The sequence below is a fragment of the Mus caroli genome, unplaced genomic scaffold (genome assembly GCF_978045245.1).
Source record: "Mus caroli unplaced genomic scaffold, Mus_caroli_1 scaffold_12, whole genome shotgun sequence".
In the NCBI taxonomy this organism is placed as follows: domain Eukaryota; kingdom Metazoa; phylum Chordata; class Mammalia; order Rodentia; family Muridae; genus Mus; species Mus caroli.
The window spans coordinates 43,898,569-43,922,074 of NW_028227267.1; the positions used below are offsets into that span (position 1 = coordinate 43,898,569).

General features: G+C 40.8%; 1 long non-coding RNA gene and 1 pseudogene across 12 annotated transcripts in view; one reads left to right on the forward strand and one right to left on the reverse strand.

The window, feature by feature from the left end:
• The window catches only part of LOC147001803 (uncharacterized), a 129,664-nt gene that overhangs the window by 57,257 nt on the left and 48,901 nt on the right, over nt 1-23,506 (forward strand). The gene's annotated exons all lie outside the window — the stretch shown is intronic.
• LOC110309882 (large ribosomal subunit protein uL15 pseudogene) lies at nt 17,398-17,845 on the reverse strand (annotated as a pseudogene).

The window sequence follows — 23,506 nt, forward strand, 5'->3', positions numbered from 1 at the left end:
AGCATGTGTCCTTTTTACCGGTTGGGACATCTTCTGGATATATGCCCAGGAGAGGTATTGCTGGATCCTCCGGTAGTACTATGTCCAATTTTCTGAGGAACCGCCAGACTGATTTCCAGAGTGGTTGTACAAGCTTGCAATCCCACCAACAATGGAGGAGTGTTCCTCTTTCTCCACATCCTCGCCAGCATCTGCTGTCACCTGAATTTTTGATCTTAGCCATTCTGACTGGTGTGAGGTGGAATCTCAGGGTTGTTTTGATTTGCATTTCCCTGATGATTAAGGATGTTGAACATTTTTTCAGGTGCTTCTCTGCCATTCGGTATTCCTCAGGTGAGAATTCTTTGTTCAGTTCTGAGCCCCATTTTTTAATGGGGTTATTTGACTTTCTGGAGTCCACCTTCTTGAGTTCTTTATATATATTGGATATTAGTCCCTTATCTGATTTAGGATAGGTGAAGATCCTTTCCCAATCTGTTGGTGGTTTTTTTGTCTTATTGATGGTGTCTTTAGCCTTGCAGAAGCTTTGTAGTTTCATGAGGTCCCACTTGTCAATTCTCGATCTTACAGCACAAGCCATTACTGTTCTATTCAGGAATTTTTCCCCTGTGCCCATATCTTCAAGGCTTTTCCCCACTTTCTCCTCTATAAGTTTCAGTGTCTCTGGCTTTATGTGAAGTTCCTTGATCCACTTAGACTTGACCTTAGTACAAGGAGATAGGAATGGATCGATTCGCATTCTTCTACATGTTAACAACCAGTTGTGCCAGCACCATTTGTTGAAAATGCTGTCTTTCTTCCACTGGATGTTTTTAGCTCCCTTGTCGAAGATCAAGTGACCATAGGTGTGTGGGTTCATTTCTGGGTCTTCAATTCTATTCCATTGGTCTATTTGTCTGTCACTATACCAGTACCATGCAGTTTTTATCACAATTGCTCTGTAGTAGAGCTTTAGGTCCGGCATGGTGATTCCACCAGAGGTTCTTTTATCCTTGAGAAGAGTTTTTGCTATCCTAGGTTTTTTGTTATTCCAGATGAATTTGCAGATTGCTCTTTCTAATTCGTTGAAGAATTGATTTGGAATTTTGATGGGGATTGCATTGAATCTGTAGATTGCTTTTGGCAAGATAGCCATTTTTACAATGTTGATCCTGCCAATCCATGAGCATGGGAGATCTTTCCATCTTCTGAGATCTTCTATAATTTCTTTCTTCAGAGACTTGAAGTTTTTATTATACAGATCTTTCACTTCCTTAGTTAGAGTCACGCCAAGATATTTTATATTATTTGTGACTATTGAGAAGGGTGTTGTTTCCCTAATTTCTTTCTCAGCCTGTTTATTCTTTGTGTAGAGAAAGGCCATTGATTTGTTTGAGTTAATTTTATATCCAGCTACTTCACCGAAGCTGTTTATCAGGCTTAGGAGTTCTCTGGTGGAATTTTTAGGGTCACTTATATATACTATCATATCATCTGCAAAAAGTGATATTTTGACTTCCTCTTTTCCAATTTGTATCCCTTTGATCTCCTTTTGTTGTCGAATTGCTCTGGCTAGGACTTCAAGTACAATGTTGAATAGGTATGGAGAAAGTGGACAGCCTTGTCTAGTCCCTGATTTTAGAGGGATTGCTTCAAGCTTCTCACCATTTACTTTGATGTTGGCTACTGGTTTGCTGTAGATTGCTTTTATCATGTTTAGGTATGGGCCTTGAATTCCTGATCTTTCCAAGACTTTTATCATGAATGGGTGTTGGATCTTGTCAAATGCTTTTTCCGCATCTAAGGAGATGACCATGTGGTTTTTATCTTTGAGTTTGTTTATATACTGGATTACGTTGATGGATTTCCGTATATTGAACCATCCCTGCATCCCTGGGATGAAACCTACTTGGTCAGGATGGATGATTGTTTTGATGTGTTCTTGGATTCGGTTAGCAAGAACTTTATTGAGGATTTTTGCATCAATATTCATAAGGGATATTGGTCTGAAGTTTTCTATCTTTGTTGGGTCTTTTTGTGGTTTACTTATCAGAGTAATTGTGGCTTCATAGAATGAGTTGGGTAGAGTACCTTCTGTTTCTATTTTGTGGAATAGTTTGTGAAGAACTGGGATTAGATCTTCTTTGAAGGTCTGATAGAACTCTGCACTAAACCCATCTGGTCCTGGGCTTTTTTTAGTTGGGAGACTATTAATGACTGCTTCTATTTCTTTGGGGGATATAGGGCTGTTTAGATCATTAACCTGATCTTGATTCAACTTTGGTACCTGATATCTGTCTAGGAACTTGTCCATTTCATCCAGGTTCTCCAGTTTTGTTGAGTATAGCCTTTGGTAGAAGGATCTGATGATGTTTTGGATGTCTTCAGGATCTGTTGTTATGTCTCCTTTTTCATTTCTGATTTTGTTAATTAGGATGCTTTCCCTGTGCCCTCTAGTGAGTCTGGCTAAGGGTTTATCTATCTTGTTGATTTTCTCAAAGAACCAGCTCCTTGATTGGTTGATTCTTTGAATAGTTTTTCTTGTTTCCACTTGGTTGATTTCACCCCTGAGTTTGATTATTTCCTGCCGTCTACTCCTCTTGGGTGAATTTGCTTCCTTTTGTTCTAGTGCTTTTAGGTGTGTTGTCAAGCTGCTAATGTGTGCTCTCTCTAGTTTCCTTTTGGAGGCACTCAGAGCTATGAGTTTTCCTCTTAAAAATGCTTTCATTGCGTCCCATAAGTTTGGGTATGTTGTGGCTTCATTTTCATTGAACTCTAAAAAGTCCTTAATTTCTTTCTTTATTCCTTCCTTGACCAAGGTATCATTGAGAAGAGTGTTGTTCAGTTTCCACATGAAGGTTGGCTTTCTATTATTTATTTTGTTATTGAAGATCAGCCTTAGTCCATGGTGATCTGATAGGATGCATGGGACAATTTCAATATTTTTATATCTGTTGAGGCCTGTTTTGTGACCAATTATGTGGTCAATTTTGGAGAAGGTACCATGAGGTGCTGAGAAGAAGGTATATCCTTTTGTTTTAGGATAGAATGTTCTGTAGATATCTGCCAGATCCATTTGATTCATAATTTCTCTTAGTTTCACTGTGTCCCTGTTTAGTTTCTGTTTCCATGATCTGTCCATTGGTGAAAGTGGTGTGTTGAAGTCTCCCACTATTATTGTATGAGGTGCAATGTGTGCTTTGAGATTTACTAAAGTTTCTTTAATGAATGTGGCTGCCTTTGTATTTGGAGCATAGATATTCAGGATTGATAGTTCCTCTTGGAGGATTTTACCTTTGATGAGTATGAAGTGTCCCTCCCTGTCTTTTTTAATGACTTTGGGTTGGAAGTCAATCTTATCAGATATTAGAATGGCTACTCCAGCTTGTTTCTTCATGCCATTTGCTTGGAGAATTGTTTTCCAGCCTTTCATTCTGAGGTAGTGTCTATCCTTTTCTCTGAGATGAGTTTCCTGTAAGCAGCAAAATGTTGGGTCTTGTTTGTGTAGCCAGTTTGTTAGTCTATGTCTTTTTATCGGGGAGTTGAGTCCATTGATATTAAGAGATATTAAGGAAAAGAAATTGGTGTTTCCTGTTATTTTTGATGTTAAAGTTGGCATTTTGTTCTTGTGGCTGTCTTCTTTTAGGTTTGTTGAGGGATTACCTTCTTGTTGATTCTAGGGCGTGGTTCCTGTCCTTGTATTGGTTTTTTTCTGTTATTATCCTTTGAAGGGCTGGATTCGTGGAGAGATAATGTGTGAATTTGGTTTTGTCGTGGAATACTTTGGTTTCTCCATCTATGTTAATTGAGAGTTTGGCTGGGTATAGTAGCCTGGGCTGGAATTTGTGTTCTTTTAGTGTCTGTATAACATCTGTCCAGGATCTTCTGGCTTTCATAGTCTCTGGTGAAAAATCTGGTGTAATTCTGATAGGCTTGCCTTTATATGTTACTTGGCCTTTTTCTCTTACTGCTTTTAGTATTCTATCTTTATTTAGAGCATTTGTTGCTCTGATTATTATGTGTCGGGAGGTATTTCTTTTCTGATCCAGTCTATTTGGAGTTCTGTAGGCTTCTTGTATGTTCATGGGCATCTCTTTCTTTAGATTTGGGAAGTTTTCTTCTATAATTTTGTTGAAGATGTTTGCTGGTCCTTTGAGTTGAAAATCTTCATTCTCATCCACTCCTATTATCCGTAGGTTTGGTCTTCTCATTATGTCCTGTATTTCTTGGATGTTTTGAGTTAGGATCTTTTTGCATTTTCCATTTTCCTTGATTGTTGTGCCGATGTTCTCTATGGAATCTTCTGCACCTGAGATTCTCTCTTCCATCTCTTGTATTCTGTTGCTGATGCTTGCATCTATGGTTCCAGATTTCTTTCCTAGGGTTTCTATCTCCAGTGTTGCCTCATTTTGGGTTTTCTTTATTGTGTCTACTTCCCTTTTTAGGTCTAGTATGGTTTTGTTCATTTCCATCATCTGTTTGGATGTGTTTTCCTGTTTTTCTGTAAGGACTTCTACCTGTTTGATTATGTTATCATGTTTTTCTTTAAGGATTTGTAACTCTTTAGCAGTGTTCTCCTGCAATTCTTTAAGGGATTTTTGTGCTTTCTCTTTATTGTCTTCTTCCTTTTTAGCAGTGTTCTCCTGCATTTCTTTAAGTGTGTTATTAACGTCCTTCTTGAAGTCCTCTATCATCATCAGGAGATATGCTTTTAAATCCGTGTCTAGCTTTTCCGGTGTGTTGGGGTGCCCTGGACTGGGTGAAGTGGGGGTGCTGGGTTCTGATGATGGTGACTGGTCTTGGTTTCTGTTAGTAAGATTATTACGTTTACCTTTCGCCATCTGGTAATCTCTGGGGTTAGTTGTTATCGTTGTCACTATTTAAAGATTGGAGCAGAAGCTGTGTTCCACTCACCAGCAGTCCCAAAATCCTGCGGCGGGGGTCGTGGGTAGCTGGCGGGTGTCAGGCAACCCTGCGCTCCTGCTACCCTGGCGCTGATCCGGCCGGGTGAGGCCTGTGGCCCTACTCAGGCTGGTTTCTGCTTCCCTAACTAATGCAGTCTCAGGTCCCGCGCAATTGGATTGGAGCAGAAGCTGTGCTCCCCTCACCAGAAGTCTTAAGATCCTGTGGCGGGTGTTGTGGGCAGTTGGCGAGTGTCAGCAGACCCTGCGCCCCAGCTGCTCAGGTGCTTTTCTGACCGGAAGAGGCTTGTGGCCCTGTGTGGGCCGGATTTCTCTCTCCCCAACCAGAGCAGTCTCAGGTCCCGCGTGATTGGACTGGAGCAGAAGCTGTGTTCCACTCACCAGCAGTCCCAAAATCCTGCGGCGGGGGTCGTGGGTAGCTGGCGGGTGTCAGGCAACCCTGCGCTCCCGCTACCCTGGCGCTGATCCGGCCGGGTGAGGCCTGTGGCCCTACTCAGGCCGGTTTCTGCTTCCCTAACTAATGCAGTCTCAGGTCCCGCGCAATTGGATTGGAGCAGAAGCTGTGTTCCACTCACCAGCAGTCCCAAAATCCTGCGGCGGGGGTCGTGGGTAGCTGGCGGGTGTCAGGCAACCCTGCGCTCCCGCTACCCCGGCGCTGATCCAGCCGGATGAGGCCTGTGGTCCTACTCAGGCCGGTTTCTGCTTCCCTAACTAATGCAGTCTCAGGTCCCGCGCAATTGGATTGGAGCAGAAGCTGTGCTCCCCTCAGCAGAAGTCTTAAGATCCTGTGGCTGGTGTTGTGGGCAGTTGGCGAGTGTCAGCAGACCCTGCGCCCCAGCTGCTCAGGTGCTTTTCTGACCGGAAGAGGCTTGTGGCCCTGTGTCGATAATTATCTTCTTTAATTAGCTTGAGTTGGTTTCTGTTACAGCTCAAAGCATCTTGACCCTGATATTATAGGTGAGAGTGATTTGTAAAGCAAATCTAGGTGAGTATTACTAACTTGTCTTTTAATTGCACTCTGCATGTTCTTATTATCCCCAAGTCATCGAGGGTGACAGACATGCCAGGTATGCCAAGGGACCTTTACTACAAGTGTCACGTCCTTTGTGCTACTGCAGGAAAGAAATTGGGATGTCTGTGGTATCTAGCTAAAACAGAGGCCAGGAAGAATACACAGATGTCAGAACAATGGTTGAACAAAAAGCCTCCCTGGACAAGGAGTCTGGTGGAAAGGCTGGTGCTGGTGGGTCATGACCAGCAGAGCTAGGAGATACTGTTTCATAACATGCTTACTTTCAGAAATGCTCTGGCCTAGTGCTTCACTCTTCTGTAGTCTATTTTGGGTTTGCTCCCACTGTATGCAAATGTGAGCTCTGTGAGGCAAGATGAAATGAGACAGATGTGCCTCAGAGTCCAATGGCAAGTTAGTTAAACTCCTTTCCTTTAAGTTCATACCAAACCTTTACAAACATTAAGAGGAAGTCTAACTGCGACACACATGCACATTCCCTTCTCTGTGGGGAAGCTGAAAACACACTTATTGCAAGGGATATTGCTGTTGGGATCCGGGTGAAAGCCTTGCTGTGCCTCTCACAAGTGAAGTCAGTGAGTGAGGTTAATTGCAGGCACCCTGTTGGACAGAATCCTGGAGTCAGAACAATGGTGAACAGCCTGGTCCTTCGAGAGGCACGTGAGCACACATGACAAGTGTTGAGGCTGACAAGACACTGAGGAAAGCCACATGTCTCAGGCATTCTTGCTTTTGTGTTCAAACTCCCGTGCCTGAGTAGTGAGGAGAGCTGGTTCTGTATCCCATCACTGGGAAAGGAAACGAGAGTCTTGAACATAGTGGCACTGTGGTTGTTTGTAAAAACCAGCAGAAGTGGGATAGTGGGCCAGAGAGTGGCCTGACCTAAGCCATCTCCTGATGAAAGGCAGCTAGTCAGTGAAGAATTAGGAAGGGCAGGAAGATTCAGAGCTAAAGGATCCAGACGAGGCCAACCAGGCTTCCCCTGGATGCAAGTATACTGTCAAAGAAGCCCAATGTCCCTTGTAGAGTAGGCAGAGAACATTAGGTACCCCCTCACACTCTCTACACTCAATGATTTTCATAGTTTTAAAAATCCTGAAAATTGAATGGCCTGGCAGTTTTTCTCTTCTCAAAGCTGTCTGCTGTAGTATGCTTTCATTAAAATGTTTGATTCTTAGTTAAGTATGGTGGCACAATCCTGTATTCCCAGCACTTGCAGTGGGAATCATTAAGGCAGGAAAATCATGAGTTTGAGGCCAACCTGAACTACACAGTGAGACACTGCCTCAAAAGACAGAAATGGGCTGAAGAGATGATTTGATGGCTAAGAACATTTGTTATTCTTGTGGAAAATCAGAATTTAGTTCCCAGGACTCATATGAAGTGGCTCACAACTTCCTGAAAATACAGCTCCAGGGGAGCTGATTGATGCTTCTGCCTCCACAGTGTGTACTTGCATCTGCACCCCGCCCATATACACAAAATTAAGCAAATAAACAAATTAATGAATAAAGCTTACATTATTAATTACTATACTTAACTATTTGGTGAAGTGCCAATTTGAAAATATCAAATATAACAACATATAAGATTGCAAAGTTTACATAATTATATTGTGAGTCAAATATTTAAAAGTGGGTCAAAAGAGAGGCCAGTTGTAATCAGTGCTGTAGAGGGAGACAGGCAGAAACCTGGAGGTTATTGGAAAGCCATCCTAGCCTATTTGGTGAAGGCCAAGCTATCTAAAATTCCTGTCTTCAAATTAAGCTTGGCGGTTCCTGATATTATCCTATGGCCAACACACACACACACACACACACACACACACACACACACACACACACTCAAAGAACGTTGAAAGATCAAGAAAAAATAATCATACCCCTTGGTTACTTTGAAATTAAACAGATAATACAGAAAGGCACAGGATTAACCATCAACTTAATGTCAAGTTCCACAGCAGGTGATGCTTTCTCTTATACAAACTCTTTTCTTCAGGTTAATGAATGCTGTATAGTTTAAGGAATATACATTTTGAAATATGATCCAGGCGTGGAGACTGGCTCTATAGGAAGCATATCATTGTGGGCAAAGTGTATAATCTCTGTAGACCTCAGTTTTCTTTTCTTTTCTTTTTATTAGATATTTTCTTCATTTACATTTCAAATGCTATCCCGAAAGTCCCCTATACCCTCCCCCTGCCCTGCTCCCCTAAGCACCTACTCCCACTTCTTGGCTCTGGCATTCCCCTGTACTGGGGCATATAAAGTTTGCAATACCAAGGGGCCTCTCTTCCCAGTGATGGCCGACTAGGACATCTTCTGCTACATATGCATCTAGAGACACAAGCTCTGGGGGTACTGGTTAGTTCATATTGTTGTTGCAGACCCCTTCAGCTCCTTGGATACTTTCTCTAGCTCCTCCATTGTGTTCCCTGTGTTCCATCCAATAGATGACAATGAGCATCCACTTCTGTATTTGCCAGGCACTGGCATAGCCTCACAAGAGTCGTCTATATCAGGGTCCTTTTTTTTTTTTTTTTGGCTGGCATATGCAACAGTGCCTGCATTTGGTGGCTGATTATGGGATGGATCCCCAGGTGGGGCAGTCTCTGGATGGTCTATCCTTTTGTCTCAGCTCCAAACTTTGTCTCTGTAACTCCTTCCATGGGTGTTTTGTTCCCTATTCTATGGAGGAACGAAGTATCCACGCGTTGGTCTTCCTTCTTGATTTTCTTCTGTTTTGCAAATTGTATCTTGGGTATTCTAAGTTTCTGGGCTAATATCCGCTTATCAGTGAGTGCATATCATTTGAGTTCTTTTGTGATTGGGTTACCTCACTCAGGATGATATCCTCCAGATCCTTCCATTTGTCTAAGAATTTCATAAATTCATTGTTTTTAATAGATGAGTAGTACTCCAGTGTGTAAATATACCACACTTTCTGTATCCATTCCTCTGTTGAGGGACATCTGGGTTCTTTCCAGCTTCTGGCTATTATAAATAAGGCTGCTATGAACAAAGTGGAGCATGTGTCCTTATTATCAGTTGGAACATCTTTTGGGTATATGCCCAGGATCTTCCTGTAGTACTAAGTCCAATTTTCTGAGGAACCACCAGACTGATTTCCAGAGTGGTTGTACAAGCTTGCAATCCCACCAGCAATGGAGGAGTGTTCCTCTTTCTCCACATCCTCTCCAGCATCTGCTGTCACCTGAATTTTTGATCTTAGCCATTCTGACTGGTGTGAGATGGAATCTCAGGGTTGTTTTGAGTTGCATTTCCCTGATGGTTAAGGATGTTGAACATTTTTTTCAGGTGCTTCTCAGCCCTTCAGTATTCCTCAGTTGAGAATTCTTTGTTTAGCTCTGTACCTCATTTTTAATGGGGTTATTTGAATTTCTGGAGTCCAGCTTCTTGAGTTCTTTGTATATATTGGATATTAGTCCCCTATAAGATTTAGGATTGGTAAAAATCCTTTTCCAATCTGTTGGTGGCCTTTTTGTCTTATTGACAGTATCTTTTGCCTTACATAAAATTGCTTTACAATTTTATGAGGTGCCATTTGTCGATTCTTGATCTTACAGCACAAGCCATTGCTGTTCTGTTTAAGAATCTTTTCCCTGTTCCAATATCTTCGAGGCTTTTCTCCACTTTCTCCTCTATAAATTTCAGTTAGACCTCAGTTTTCTTGTGGATAAATTGGAAGAAAAACCCAGCTCACAGCCATACTAATAACTACAAATTAGTTAATAATAAATATGAAACACTGAGAGTTATTAAATATTTGCTGAATGTAGTGTCCTACCTTCTCTCTTTGTCCACTTTTCTTACAGATTGCCTTTTGGAAAATTCAATTTACAGTGTATGTGTGTGCGTATGTGAATGTAGGTACCTGTAGAGTCCAGAAGAGGATACTTGGATCCCCTTGAGGTGGTGTTACAAGGGCTTGTGAGCCACCTGATGTGAGTGCTGGGAACTGAACTTGGGTCTTCTCCAAGAGCAGCAAACATGCTTCACCTCTAAGTTATCTCTCCAGCATTATAGTTTTTCAATTTATTATTTTATTTTTGAGATTATAATACAATTACATCATTTCTTCCTTCCCTCTCTTCCCTCCAAACCCCTCCATATGCCTCTATTTGCTCTCTTTCAAATTCTTGGCCTCTTTTTCATTATTTGTTGATATATATATATATATATATATATATATATATCAACAAATAATTTTATTTATTTATATATATTACATATTTCTAAATAAAACCTGCTCATTCTATATAATATTATTTGCATGTAAGTTTCAAGGGCTGACCACTGGCATTTAATAAATAGTTGGTGTGCTCTTTCAGGGGGGCTATTTCTCTGACTCTTAGCATTCATTAATTCCTGTAATTCTTTGCATAGGATTGAGGCCTCATAGACTTCCCCTATCCACTTTGCAATGTCTATTGTTGACCTTGTTCAGCTCATATTTAGGCAGTCATATTAGCAAGACTTTATGGGTATAACTTCTGATGTTAGGAGACACAATCTCACAGCAAACTCCCTGGTCCTCTTTATCCAGACATCTTTCCAGACCCCTGTTCTGCGATGTCACTAAGCCTTTGTATGGCAGTTGTGTTGTAGATGCATCCATTGGTGCTGGGCTCCACAACACTGCACTTTGATTTGTTGTGGTTTTTGGTTTTTGTTTGTTTTTGTTTTGTAATGGTCTCTGCTGTAAGGAGAAGTTTTCTCGATGAGGGGTGAGGTATATTTATCTAGGGGCATAAGAACAAATGTTCAGAATATAGTTAGAGATTGTACTGGTTTAGTTAAGTAGAGGTTGAAGGTTCTCCTCCCAGATCCACGATTTCACTAGCCCCAAATAGTTGACTGGGTTTCTAGTTCAAGGCTAAATTTCTCTCTTGTCAAGCAGGTCTTAAGTCCAATTAAGGAGCTTTTGGTTACAGCTGAGGTATCCGTGCCACTATTGCATCCTGAGGGTCATTGTGCCATGTGGGTTGCTGTGGTGGTTTATATGCATTCTATTGCACCTAGCAGGGTAGTGTAAGCAAAGGTGCAGAGAAACCACTGAACTAGACCACTCTGTGGTGGAGAGACAGTTTACTTGGGAATCAAACTACTGGGTTGTCTCTTAGAGGGCAGAGAACAGTGGCTGATGGAAAAAGCCTTGTCGGGATTTTTTGGTTCAGATATTGGCAGGAAGAGAGGTGCGGGCTAGAACAGCCTTGGATTCAGCATGGAAGCTTAGATCTGTGGCAGGCTGTTTGGGTTAATCAGGAACTAGAGGCCATTTGCTCAAGGTATTTGACAGTTGAGGGCATTTAAGAGACAAACAGAAACCCACTTCATGCAATTTCTGAGGAATTTTGAGGGAAGGTTTTTGTTTGATAGTAATCCTTCTGCTTATCCAGGCAGAGTCCAGGTGAGCAGAGCCTAGACTGTCACTCAGGACACTGCCCGCAGTACTAACTATTCTTCGAGCCCACTTTGGGGCACAGCAGGAAGGTCTGTTGGTCACTTTTCTCCTTTGGAAGCTTGTACAGTTCCTTCTGGTACTAAGAAATCTAATCTTTAGGGAGGAGACATTCATGTAAGTTCCAGCTTACAGGCCTCTGGGGGACAACCAGGGGAGAGAGCAGACTACAGTTTGGGAGTTCTTGGACAACCTTGACCATCAACTCAAAAGAGGGCTCCTCATGTCTGGTGTGGAGGTTTTTGTTAGGTGGCTCTTGGCTGGGAAGAGTTGATACCTGTCTCATCTGCCAGCCCAGACTCACATGTGTAATAATTGTTTTTTTAGGTTAATAATATGATTCTGTGTGTCTTTTTCAGATGTTCTTGCTATTGCCTTCTTCCTCCCTGCCCCTTCCCCAAAGATTCCCCTCCCCACCCCAGCCTACTTCCTGTTTCCTGCCATTCTCTTCCGGCCACCCACCTCTGGCTTGATCCTCCCTCCAGTGTTAGGATTTAGACCTGTAACTATACAACATCATTTTTCATGGCTTTCTTTCCCTTGAGTTAAATTTCACTTCTAATTCTTTTCTTCTCCTTCTTCTCCTGAGAAGATACTACAAAAGAAGAGCAATAAACCTAATGATCGCTCTGGAATCAGCTGACTAATACACTTAGTGTTAAATGCCACATCTCACCTTTGGTAGGTGCTACCTCGATTGGTTGGTTAAATATTTTGATTTAAAAATTTCAAGTTTTTTTTTGAAACAGGGAGAATGTCACAGTTGTCAAGTAAGGAATGATGGCATTTTGTTTTGTCTTGTTTTTGAAAAGCTGTCCCTGTGAATGAAAGGGTGCTATGATTTGTTTGGAAGAATGAGATTGTGGCAGAAGTTACAATTTCCAGGTAAGATCATCTCTGTCACATCTTGAAGGATTGTTTCATTGGCAACGCCCATTTGCTCAGTGGGTACCCCTGTGAAGTGTGTTATGTGCTGAAACAACCTTTAAAACTTTCTCTCAAACATTGCCTTATGTGTATGGTATTTCAAATTTTTTAGTTTTTTCTTAAAAATTTTCAAATAGTGTGTTTGTTGGCCAAATGACTTGAATATCTGATGTACATACTCCAATTCACCACACCTTGCGCCCAGCTTTTTTTTTTTTTTTTTGGACAGGGTTTCTCTGTATAGCACTGTCTGTCCTGGAATAGCTCTGTAGACCAGGCTGGCCTCAAACTCACAGAAACCCAACTGCCTTAACCTCCCGGTGCTGGGATTAAAGGTGTGTGCCACCACCACCCACTTCCCTCCCTCTCAATTTTTTAACTGATAAAAGTAATGTGAGTTTTATCTATGTGTACAAGCCAGGTAAGCATAGTGAGCTTTAACTAGTGACTTGGCCTGCCAATCATTGACCCATCATTGTTAAGGCCCAACCCCATTTTAGGTGAAGGAACATTAGAAGATCCATTCATAACAGAATGGAGGTCTGCCATCTTGGGTGTGGTTCATCCTTGGACCAGTGGGAGAGAGCACTTAAATTCTGACTGCATCCCAATTAAAGTAGCTAGGGTCAGAGAATTGTTTCTTTAATTTGTTCTAAAAATTCATGTATAAGATCTTCATCATCAGTAATTTAAGGTGGTCTCGGGGACCAGCATGGCACCTGAAAGTATTGTCAAGTGCTTTTTATGTCATCCGTGTCTGTCCATCAGATGGACTTTAAGCTCCCGGGAAGTCCTCACAGACATGCTTGCAAAGGATTATGATGAATTGGCTTTTTTGTTGTTGCTGTTGTTCAGTCTTATGATCTTGCATCTATTTTAAAAGGCTGGCTTCTGTAGGTGAACCCAGTAATTTATATCTGACAAGAAATTCTAAGGGCAGTGAGGTCTGAGAGCTACATTTCTAGAACGAGGCTGCAGAGAAGCATCTCAGAAGAGGCAGAGGCAGTGGATGTTTCTGCTTGAAGAGTCTTTCTGAGGCAAGATCATGTGGTAGGTGAAAGGGGCTGGACATCAGCCCTGAGGTTTTGTACAGTTTGGTGAACCTATGATAATGATGGCAAGTCTTTGGTAAGAACTCTTGGTTTTGGTTGTTGTAAGAGCCTTGGTCTAGTTGTGAGGTCAGCTGTATGTGTCAAAACACCATCCAGGAATGGAGTCATATGGGGGGGGGGGGATTCTGAGTGCTTGTGAGGAACCTCTAAGACAAGAAGATAAGGGTCTTTTTTTTTTTCTTCTTTAGTTTTTTGAGATAGGGTTTCTCGGTGTCGCCCTGGCTGACCTGGAACTCTATCAGTAGGCCAGGCTGACTTCAGAATCACAAAGATCTGCCCGCCTTTGCTTCAGAAGTGCTGGGATTAAAGGGCCACCACAAGAGTCTTGTAACCTCAGTTTCTTCAGAACATGGACTTGTTCTTGGGATATGTTTTTGTGTTACTCGCAGGTGTATACGGTGAATAGGAGTGAGTTTACTTTAAATGTTGTTATTTATGTGCCTCTACAGGAAAACATTTTTTAGCCATACGTTGCTTGTCCTTGTGATTGAACACCATACCCACGTTAATCCTCTTAGCCCTCAGAGTGTAAATCACCTGAGCCTCCAAGTAAAGTTAGGTATTGACAGTAAACGTGTGCACCTCACACCAATGCTACTGTAGCAAAGGGGGCAACTAGAATTGTTATGTTAGCCTAATTTTTAGGTGATCAGAAGGAAGAAGCCACAGGAACAATTTGCATATAATCATGGCAGTGTGTTTACCTCAGAACCTTTAAGTTAGTGAAAAACCTGAAAAATACCAATTTGGTCCTGATGTGGCATCCAGAAAGCAGTGAATAATTCCCAAACCTTTCTGGGCTTGTGATACTAAAGTAGCTTTGCTTTATTTATTGTTTTTCTATTTTAAATTTATTTTCTGTGCTCCTTTTTAGTAATCAAAGTGATTTTGTGTTTTTGTTTATTTGTTCATTTCCTCACAGTTTATTAAAATCAGATTTTTTTCCTCACATAATATATTCTGATTATGGTTTTCTCTCCTTGTACTCTTTATGTTCCCTCTTCCCTCCCCTCCCATATGAACCCACCCCCTTTCTACCTCTCATTGGAAAGCAGAAGGGCTTTCAAGGAATAATAATAAGGTATAACATAATAAGATAAAATAAAACATTTCGGATATGACAAAGCAAACAAGCAGAAGAAAATGAGCCCATGAGAAGGCACAAGAGTCAGAGACTCATTAACACACTCAGGGATCCCAGAAAAACACTAAACTGAAAACTGTAGGTTGGTTATCATTGAATTAACAGCTAAAATCCACATATTAGTGAATACATCCCATATTTGTCTTTCTGGGTCTGTGCTAACCCCTTCATGACTTTTTTTTCTAGTTCCAACCATTTAGCTGCAAATGTCATGGCTTCATTTTTTTTTAAATAGCTCAGCAATAGGCCATTGTATAAATGTAGCACATTTCCTCTGTCTATTCTTCTGTTGATGGACATCTAGCTCATTGCCAGATTCTGGCTATGATGAATAGAGCAGCAATACATGTGGCTGAGCAGTGTCCCTGTGGTAGGAGAAAGCAACTTTTGGGCACATGCCTAAGAGTGGTATAGCTGGATTTTAAAGTAGAGTGATTCCCGTCTTTCTGAGGAGCTACCACACTGTTTTCCATAGTGGCTGGAAAAGTTTGCACTCGCACAACAATAGATGAGTGGTCCCCTTCACCCACATCCTCACCAACACGAGCTGTTATTTGTTTTACTGATTTTGGCCACTATGAGAGATGTAAGATGGATTCTCAAAGTAGCTTTGATTTATATTTCCCTGATGGCTAAGGATATTGAACAGTGTGTGTGTGTGTGTGTGTGTGTGTGTGTGTGTGTGTTTCTCAGCCCTATGGGTTTCTTCTTTTGAGAATTCCATTTAGACCTGTATACCACTTTTGAATTGGGTTATCTTCTTAATATCTATTTTGGACATTATCTCTCTATCAGATCTGTAATTGTAAACAAAATTATTTTTCTATTCTGGAAGCTATTGCTTTGTCTAAATGATCAGCTGTGCAGAAGTTTCTCAGTTTCATGAGGGTCTCATTTATTAATTGCCATTTATTAATTGCCAATCTTAGTGCCTGTGCTGTGGTTGTTCTGTCCAGAAAGTCTTCCCCTGTGCCACTGAGTTCTCTTTTAGGTTCAGTACATATGGTTTTATGTTAAGGTCTTTGATCTATTTGGCGTTAAGTTTTGTGCACAATGATAAGTATGGGTCTATTTGGATTCTTCTACATGCAACCATCCAGTTTGATCAGAACCATTTGTTCAAGATGCTGTGTTTTTTCCAGTGTGTTTTTCTAGCTTTAAAAACAAACAAACAAACAAACAAACAAACAAAACAGGTGTTCATAGGTAGATGGATTTGTGTTGGGTCTTCAGTTCCATTGATCAATGTGTCTGTTTCTGTGCCTATACCATGCTGGTTTTTTGCTATAACTTTGCAGTACAATTTGAGATCAGGTCAATGGTAATACCTCCAGCAGTTCTTTTATTATTCAGAATTGTTTTAACTATTCTTTTTTTTTTAAAGTTTCCATATGAAGCAGAAGAATATCCTCAAGATAACTGTAAAGAATTATGTTGGAATTTTGATGGAAATTGCATTGACTGTAGATTGCTTTTGGTGGGATAGCTATTTTAACCATATTAATCCTACAACTCAGGAGCATGGGAGATCTTTCCATCTTCTGATACCTTTTTCAGTGTTTTATGGCTTTTTGTTTTTGTTTTTTTGTTTTGTTTTTTGAAATCATGTAAGCCTTTCAGTGCTTGGCTAGAATTACTCTAAGATACATTCTAGTATTTGAGGCTATTGTGAAAGCTGTAGTTTCTCTGATTTCTTTCAGTCCATTTATCATTTATATATAGGAGGGCCACTGATTTTTGTCAGTTAACTTGCATCTAGCTCATTTGCTGAAACTATTTACCAGCCATAGAAGTTTTCTGACAGATTTTAGGGTCACTTATGTGCAAAATCATACCATTCACAAATAAAGATGCTCTGACATCTTCCTTTCCTACTTGTACCAGTTTGTTCTCCTTCAGTTGTCTATCACTCTAGCTAAGACTTCAAGGATTATGTTGGATAGATATGGAGAGAGTGGACAATCTTTTCTTGCTCTTGATTTTAGTGGAAATGCTTTGAGTTTCTCTCTAAGTTGATCTTGGACATGGTCTTGCTGTAAACTGCCTTTATTATTTTGAGGTATGCCCCTAATATACCAAATATCTCCAGAACTTTTATCATGAAGGGGTGTTGGGTTTTATCAAAGGCCTCTTCTGCATCTAATGAGATGAACTTGTGAGTATTTTTATGTAGTGTATTATATTTATTGATTTACATATACTGAACTATCCTTCCATCTTTAGGATGAAGCTTATTTGATCATGGTGAATAATTTTTGATGTGTTCTTGGATTTGGTTTGTAAGTATTTTGTTGAGAACTTTTGCATTTATGTTCATAAGGGAAATTTATGTGTGATTTTCTTTCTTTGTTGGGTCTTTATGTGGTTTGGGTATCAGGATAACTGTGGCTTCAGAAAACAACTTGGTTAATGTTTCTTCTGTTTCTATTTTGTGGAATAGTTTGAGGAGTATTGGCATCAACCTTCCTTTAAAAGTCTGGGAGAATTCTTTGCTTAACCCATCTGGCCTATTTGTGGTTTTGTTGTTGGTTTTTGTGTTTTAATTGTTGGTTTTATTTCACTAATAGTTATAGATCTATTTAAATTGCTTATCCAGTTTCGATTTTACTTTGGAAGTGATATGTGTCAAGAAAACACTCTCTTTCTTCCCTTCCTTCCTTCCTTCCTTCCTTCCTTCCTTCCTTCCTTCCTTCCTTCCTTCCTTCCTTCCTTTCTTTCTTTCTTTCTTTCTTTCTTTCTTTCTTTCTTTCTTTCTTTCTTTCTTTGGAAATGTTAACATTTAATTAACCTCCGGCATGACTTTTAAGCCACCAGAACACAGACACCTCTAACACCCTTGATCTTCTCTTCAGCTCTTCTGCTGAAGAATTTGGCCTTCACAATGACAGGTTGCTTAGGGAGTTTTCCCTTGCCCAGAACTTTGTAGTAGCCTGATCGAATAACATCAATGATGGGAGCAGCTCCAGTCTTGTTTTTTTGCTGCATTGACCCACGTCTGCTCGCTGACCAATGTCCACAATTTATCCAGGTTGACAGTTGGGCAGAAGCTCTGGTTCCTCTTCAGGTGATAATGCCTCATACTAACTTTCCCAAAGTAACCTGGGTGATATTTGTCAAAGCTGATCCTGTGGTGATGCCTGCCTCCAGCATTCCTGCGGCCTCCTGAGTGCTTGTGGTGCTTACTGATGCAGCCATGGCCGTGGCACATGTGGCCCCGGAGTTTCCAGGTCTTCCTCAGTCTGGATGGCATGGCGGTGGCAGAAAGGGAAAAGGGTAACATTATTTCTTTTAGACTTTCTAACTTAGTGGAGTTTTTAAAGTGTATCCTATGATTCTCTGAATTTCCTTGGTGTCTGTTGTATCTGCTCCCTTTTCTTTCTATTGTTTTAATTTGGAATCTCTCTCTCTGCCTTTTAGTTAATTTGAATACAGGTTCATCAGACTTATTAATTTTCTCAACTTCTTGTTTCATTGATTATTTGTATTTTTCCTTTTGTTAGTTTTTTTTTTGTCTCTATGTTAATGATTTTAGCTCTATGTTTGATTATTTCCTGCAGTTTACACCTTTTGGGTGCAGTATCTTCTTTTATGTTCTAGAGCATTCAGGTGACTGTTAAATTACTAGTATGAAATCACTCCGAGTGTTTTTAATGTAGGCACTTAGAACCACCTTCCTTGGGCTCTATAAGCTTGGATAATTTGTATATTCATTTTCATTCAGTTCTAGAAAGTCCTTAATTTCTGTCTTGACTCACTTTTCATTCAATAGTGAATTGTTCAGTTTTCATGGCATTGTAAGCTTTCAGTTGTTTCTGTTGTTGACATCTAGCATTAATCCACAGTGGTAAGACAGTGAACAGGTCGTTATTTTAATTTCCCTTTTCCTGTTGGGATTTGCTTTGTGTGCAAGTGTGTGGTTCATTTTGGAAAAAGTACCATGGGGTGCTAAGAAGAAGGTTTATTATTTTGTCTTTGGGGGAAATGCTCTGTAAATATCTGCTAGGCCCGTTTAATTTATGAAATTGCTTAGCTCCAGCAACTGCTTAGCTCTCTGTTTAGTTTTTGTCTGGGTAACCTGTCTATTTGTTAGTGAGGGTTATTGACATCTGCCACTGTGGTGGTTTGAGTAAGAATGTCCCCCAGAGGCTCATAGATTTGAATGCCTGGACATTAGGAAGTAGCGCTACTTGACAGGGATTAGGAGGTGTCATCTTGTTGGAGGAAATGTGTCAGTTGGGGTGGGCTTTGGGGTTTCAAATGCTCAAGCCAGGCCTAGTGGTGTTCTCTCTTCCTGCTGCCTGGGATCTGGATATAGAACTCTTGACTCCTTCTCCAGCATCATGTCTGCCTACTTGCTGCCATGTTCCCCCTCATGCTGATCATAGACTAAACCTCTGAGACTGTAAGACAGCACCAATTAAATGTTTTTCTTCTTAAGAGTTGTAGTGGTTATGGTGTCTCTTCATAGCAATAGGACACTGACTAAGACGCTGACTATCAATGTGCTATTTAAGCTGTAGCAGTGTTTCTTTTATAAACTTCAGTGCTCTTGTGTTTGGTGCATAGACATTAATTATTGCAATGTCCAACCAACCTTTATTAGATTCCTGAACCATACAGAGAGGAGCATGTTGTCCTCTGAGAGCCTCTACCTAGCAGCTGACTCAGACAAAACAGACACCCCCAGTCAAACAGTGTTTGGAGCTTGGGGAATCTTATGGAAGACTAGGAAGAAGGATTGTGGGCCCTGAAAGGGATAGGGACTTCATAGGAAGACCAATAGAGTCTTGAACCCTTGGGGCTCTCTGGACACAGGCCTCCACATATATATGTAGCTTGGTCTTCATGTGGGTCCTGAACAACTGGAGCTGGGGCTATCCCAAAAGCTGTTGCCTGTACCTGGGATATGTTCTTCTAGCTGGGCTGCCTTTGTGGGAGAGGATGCATCTAGCCTTGCAGAGACTTGAAGTGCCAGGGTGAGAGGATACCTAGGGTAGCCCCTACCTGCTCAGAGGAGAAGGGTAGGAGGTCTGGGGGAAGGATTATAGGAGGGGGAGTGAGCAGGATGTAAAGTGAATAAGTAAAAAAATAAAATTAGATTTAAAAATGTTTTTCTTGATAAGAGTTGCTGTGTTTATGGTATCTCTTCACAGCAAGAAAACACTAAGATTTCCACTATTAATGTATGGGTATCAACATGTGATTTAATCTGTAACCGTGTTTCTTTTATGAACTTCAGTGCTCTTATGTTTGCTGTGTAGATATCAAAATTTGTAGTGTCCTCTTGGTAAATTTTTCCTCTGATGAGTATATACAGTTCTTTCCTATCTCTTTTGATTAGTTTTGATTTGAAGTCTCTATTGCCATATTAAAACGCCTATTTCTCCTCGCTTCTTGAGTCCACTTGCTTGGAATATGAGTTTGATATCTATCCTTGATGTTAAGGTGTTGTCCTTGGATACAGAAGAAAGATAGATCCTGTCTTTGAATTCTGTTCGTCTCTGTCTTTTTACTGAGAAATTGAGATCATTGATGTTCAGAGATACCAATCAACAGTATTTGCTGATTTATGTTATTTTGTTGTGGTAGGTGGGTGTTTCCCCTCTAGGTTACCATGCCTGGGATTCTGGGTTTGTTTATTCGTTGTATTTTCTTGGAGGTTTCCTTTTAGTGACTTCTGTAGTGCCAGTCTGTAGGACTGGATGTGTAGATAGATGTTGATTAAATTTGGTTTTATCATGCAACATCTAAGTTTTCCCATGTGTTGCGATTGAAAACTTGTTGCTAGGCAGTGGTGGCTCACGCCTTCAATCTTTGTACTCAACAAGCAAAAGCAAGTGGATCTCTGATTTTAAGGCCAGGCTGGTCTACAGAGTGAATCCCAGGACACCCAGGGTTACATGGAGAAACCTGGATTCATTGTCAACAAAAACAAAAATAAAGAGCAACAAAAACCAAAGCCCCCTCCCCCTAACTCCTAAAATGAAATTTTGCTGAATATGGTAGTATAGGGTAGCATCTACTGACTCTTAGAGTCTGTAGAACATCTGTCCAGGTCCTTCTGGATTTTAGTTTCCATTGAGAAGTCAGAAGTTATTCTAAATTTAAATGTTACTTGGTATTTCCCACTTGCAGATTTTAATATTCCTTTTTGTACTGCATGTTTAGTATTTTGATTATTATGGGCTGTGGGAATTTTTTTCTGGTCTAGTCTATTTGATGTTTTGTATGATTCTTGTATCTTGATATGAAGCTCCTTTAGGTTAGGGAAGTTTTCTTCTATAATTTTGTTGAAAATATTTTCTGTGCCTTTGACTTGGGTTTCTTCTCCTTTTTCCATTCCTATTATTTATAGATCTCGTCTTTTTATAGTACTCCAGATTTTCTGAAACTTTTTTGCCACATTTTGAAAAAAACATTTAACACATTCTTTGACCTAGCTTCTACATGTCTCTGATATCCATGACTCTCTCTTCCATCTCCTGTATTCTGCTGGAGAGGCCTGCCTCTGAGATTCCTCTCAAGTTCCCCAAATGTTCACTTCCAGAGTTCCCTCAGTTTGGGCTTTTTTATTGACTCAGTTTCCACATTTAGGTCTTGAACAACTTTATTCATTTCCTCCCATTGCTTATTTATGTTTTCATATATTCCTTTAAGGGATTTTTTTATTTCCTCTTTATGGACCTCTACCAAATCCATAAAGGTTATTTTAAGATCTTTGTTTTGTGCTTTAGCTGTGTTTCAATATTTAGAACCTACTGTGTTAAGGTTGCTGGCCTGTGGTAGGGACATATTGTCCTGGCCGCTTGCTATTGATTATCATTTTAATCTTTAGGCATCCGGGTTTGGGAAGAATGTAATTCTATGTGCTGATAGCTGGTCTTCTCTTTGTTGAGTGGGTGTTTTCTTTCTTGGTTCCTGTTGGCCGCTTTGGTTCTTAGGAGAGTGTGGTGGCTGTAGGTTGCCTGGTAAGAAATTCTTCTGGGTTCCTTAGAGCTTTAGTGACTGGGGGTTCCAGGTAAAATGTGTTCCTAGGCATTTGGAGTTGACACTTGGGAACGGGATGGGCTAGGAAGGCTGAGTGCTGAGGGGATCCACAGGAAAAAGTAAAGCAGGGTAAAACAATGGGAGGACCTATTTAGTTCTGTGGGAATGGGGACAGAGAGTGAGGAGAGGCCACACCAGGTAGTGGTGGATTAAACACTTTGGTTGTATTCTGAAAAGCCTATAAAATGAGCCATACTAAAAATGTTCCTTCATAGGGTGGTTGGCTAGGGCATAAGGAAGAAATATGTGAGTGTCAGCATAGAACACATGTTGCTTCCCAGGGCTAGGCACTCAAGTGGGAGTGAAATGCGCACATGCATCCATTCAACCAACATTTTCAAGCAGTTGCTAGCTACCACGCCCCATGCTGCACATGACAGATGTGCATGTAACAATTAGTCCACTCTAGCAATTGTTAAGGAGAGCTTACAAGAGCTGTGTGAAAGAAACCAGGAAGACAAGTGATAGTTCTGTCCAGATTGTGAGAGATCCCAGCACAATCCCAAGAGTCTAGCCTTCTCCTCTATCATGTATGGAACTGTAAAGTGGCGGGTTAGCAGGAGGCTACATTCCATGATTAAGAAGCCAGTGTTGAGTGCTCACACTGAAGGGCAGCCCCAGAATCCTTTCATATGGCACATTATTAAACACCTCAGTGTATTAAGAGATTCAGAGATTTAGCTAAGCCGTTGAAATAATAAAAAGCATGTACATTTTATATATGAGTATGAAGAAGCATATTAATCCCACTCCTTTAAATGTAAGAAGCAGGGCCATGGAGCCAAAGTACTTCTGGTATCTGTAACCCACAACCCTTGGAGGTACTTTAACTGCTTCTCTTCTTCTCTGGTCACCTCTCTTCATTAACCAATATTTAAGCCTTAATATTTTTAATGCCTGCTTGTCTTGAATCTGCCCATTTTCAAGACATTTTGCCTAGGTCACTGCTGTCATTTCCTAACTATTGTCTCTGTCTCTTCTAGTTCAGACTTTACAATGCTGCCAGGATGATTGTGCTACCAATGATGCTCATGCTATGTCTCTATGACATTTACACCCATTATGACCATTTCCTTATCATAGTCTATGCTCTAGGCACCTTCTGCTTTTACTGTTCTGTGGCTTTTATGGCTCTGCCTATACTTTTCTCTATGACAAGAAGGACTTCATGGTTTCCTGCCCAGGACAACTGGAACTAATGTGTCCTTTAAGACACTGTTTTCATCCCTTCTAGACAGAGGTGGGTCCTTCTACCTCTGCATCTTATTGGTCTGTATGATGATGCTCCTTTTCCCTCCTGTCTGTCTCCTTCCACTAAACAGTGTTTTCAAGGCACACAGCACATGTCTTAGGGTTTTATTACTATGAAGAGACACCATGACCACAGTAAATCTTATAAACAAAAACATTTAAATGGGGCCATCTCACAATTTTAAAGTTCTCATGGTTCTGGAGAAGGAGCTGAGAATTCTACATCCTGTTTGATGACAGGCAGAGGAACTGGATGCTACCTTGAGTGCTGCTTGAACATCTGAGATCTCAAAGCCTACCCCCTAGTAACACACCTCCTTCAACAAAGCCACACCTACTCTACTAAGGCCACACCTTCTAATTGTGCCACTTTCTATGGGCCAAGCATTCAAACACATGAGTTTATGGAAGACCTTTCCTAGTCAAACCACCGCAACACATTAGGAAGAGGAATCAACGTCCAGAAGAGAACTAGGAGCAACCACTTTGTGCTGTCCTAATCCCACGAGGATGTTTGCTTAAGAGGTATACAGACAAACTTCCATAAGAGATCTTCCATTAGAGATCTGCCATTAGAGATCTTCCATTAGATCTCTAATTTGCAGCAAGGAAA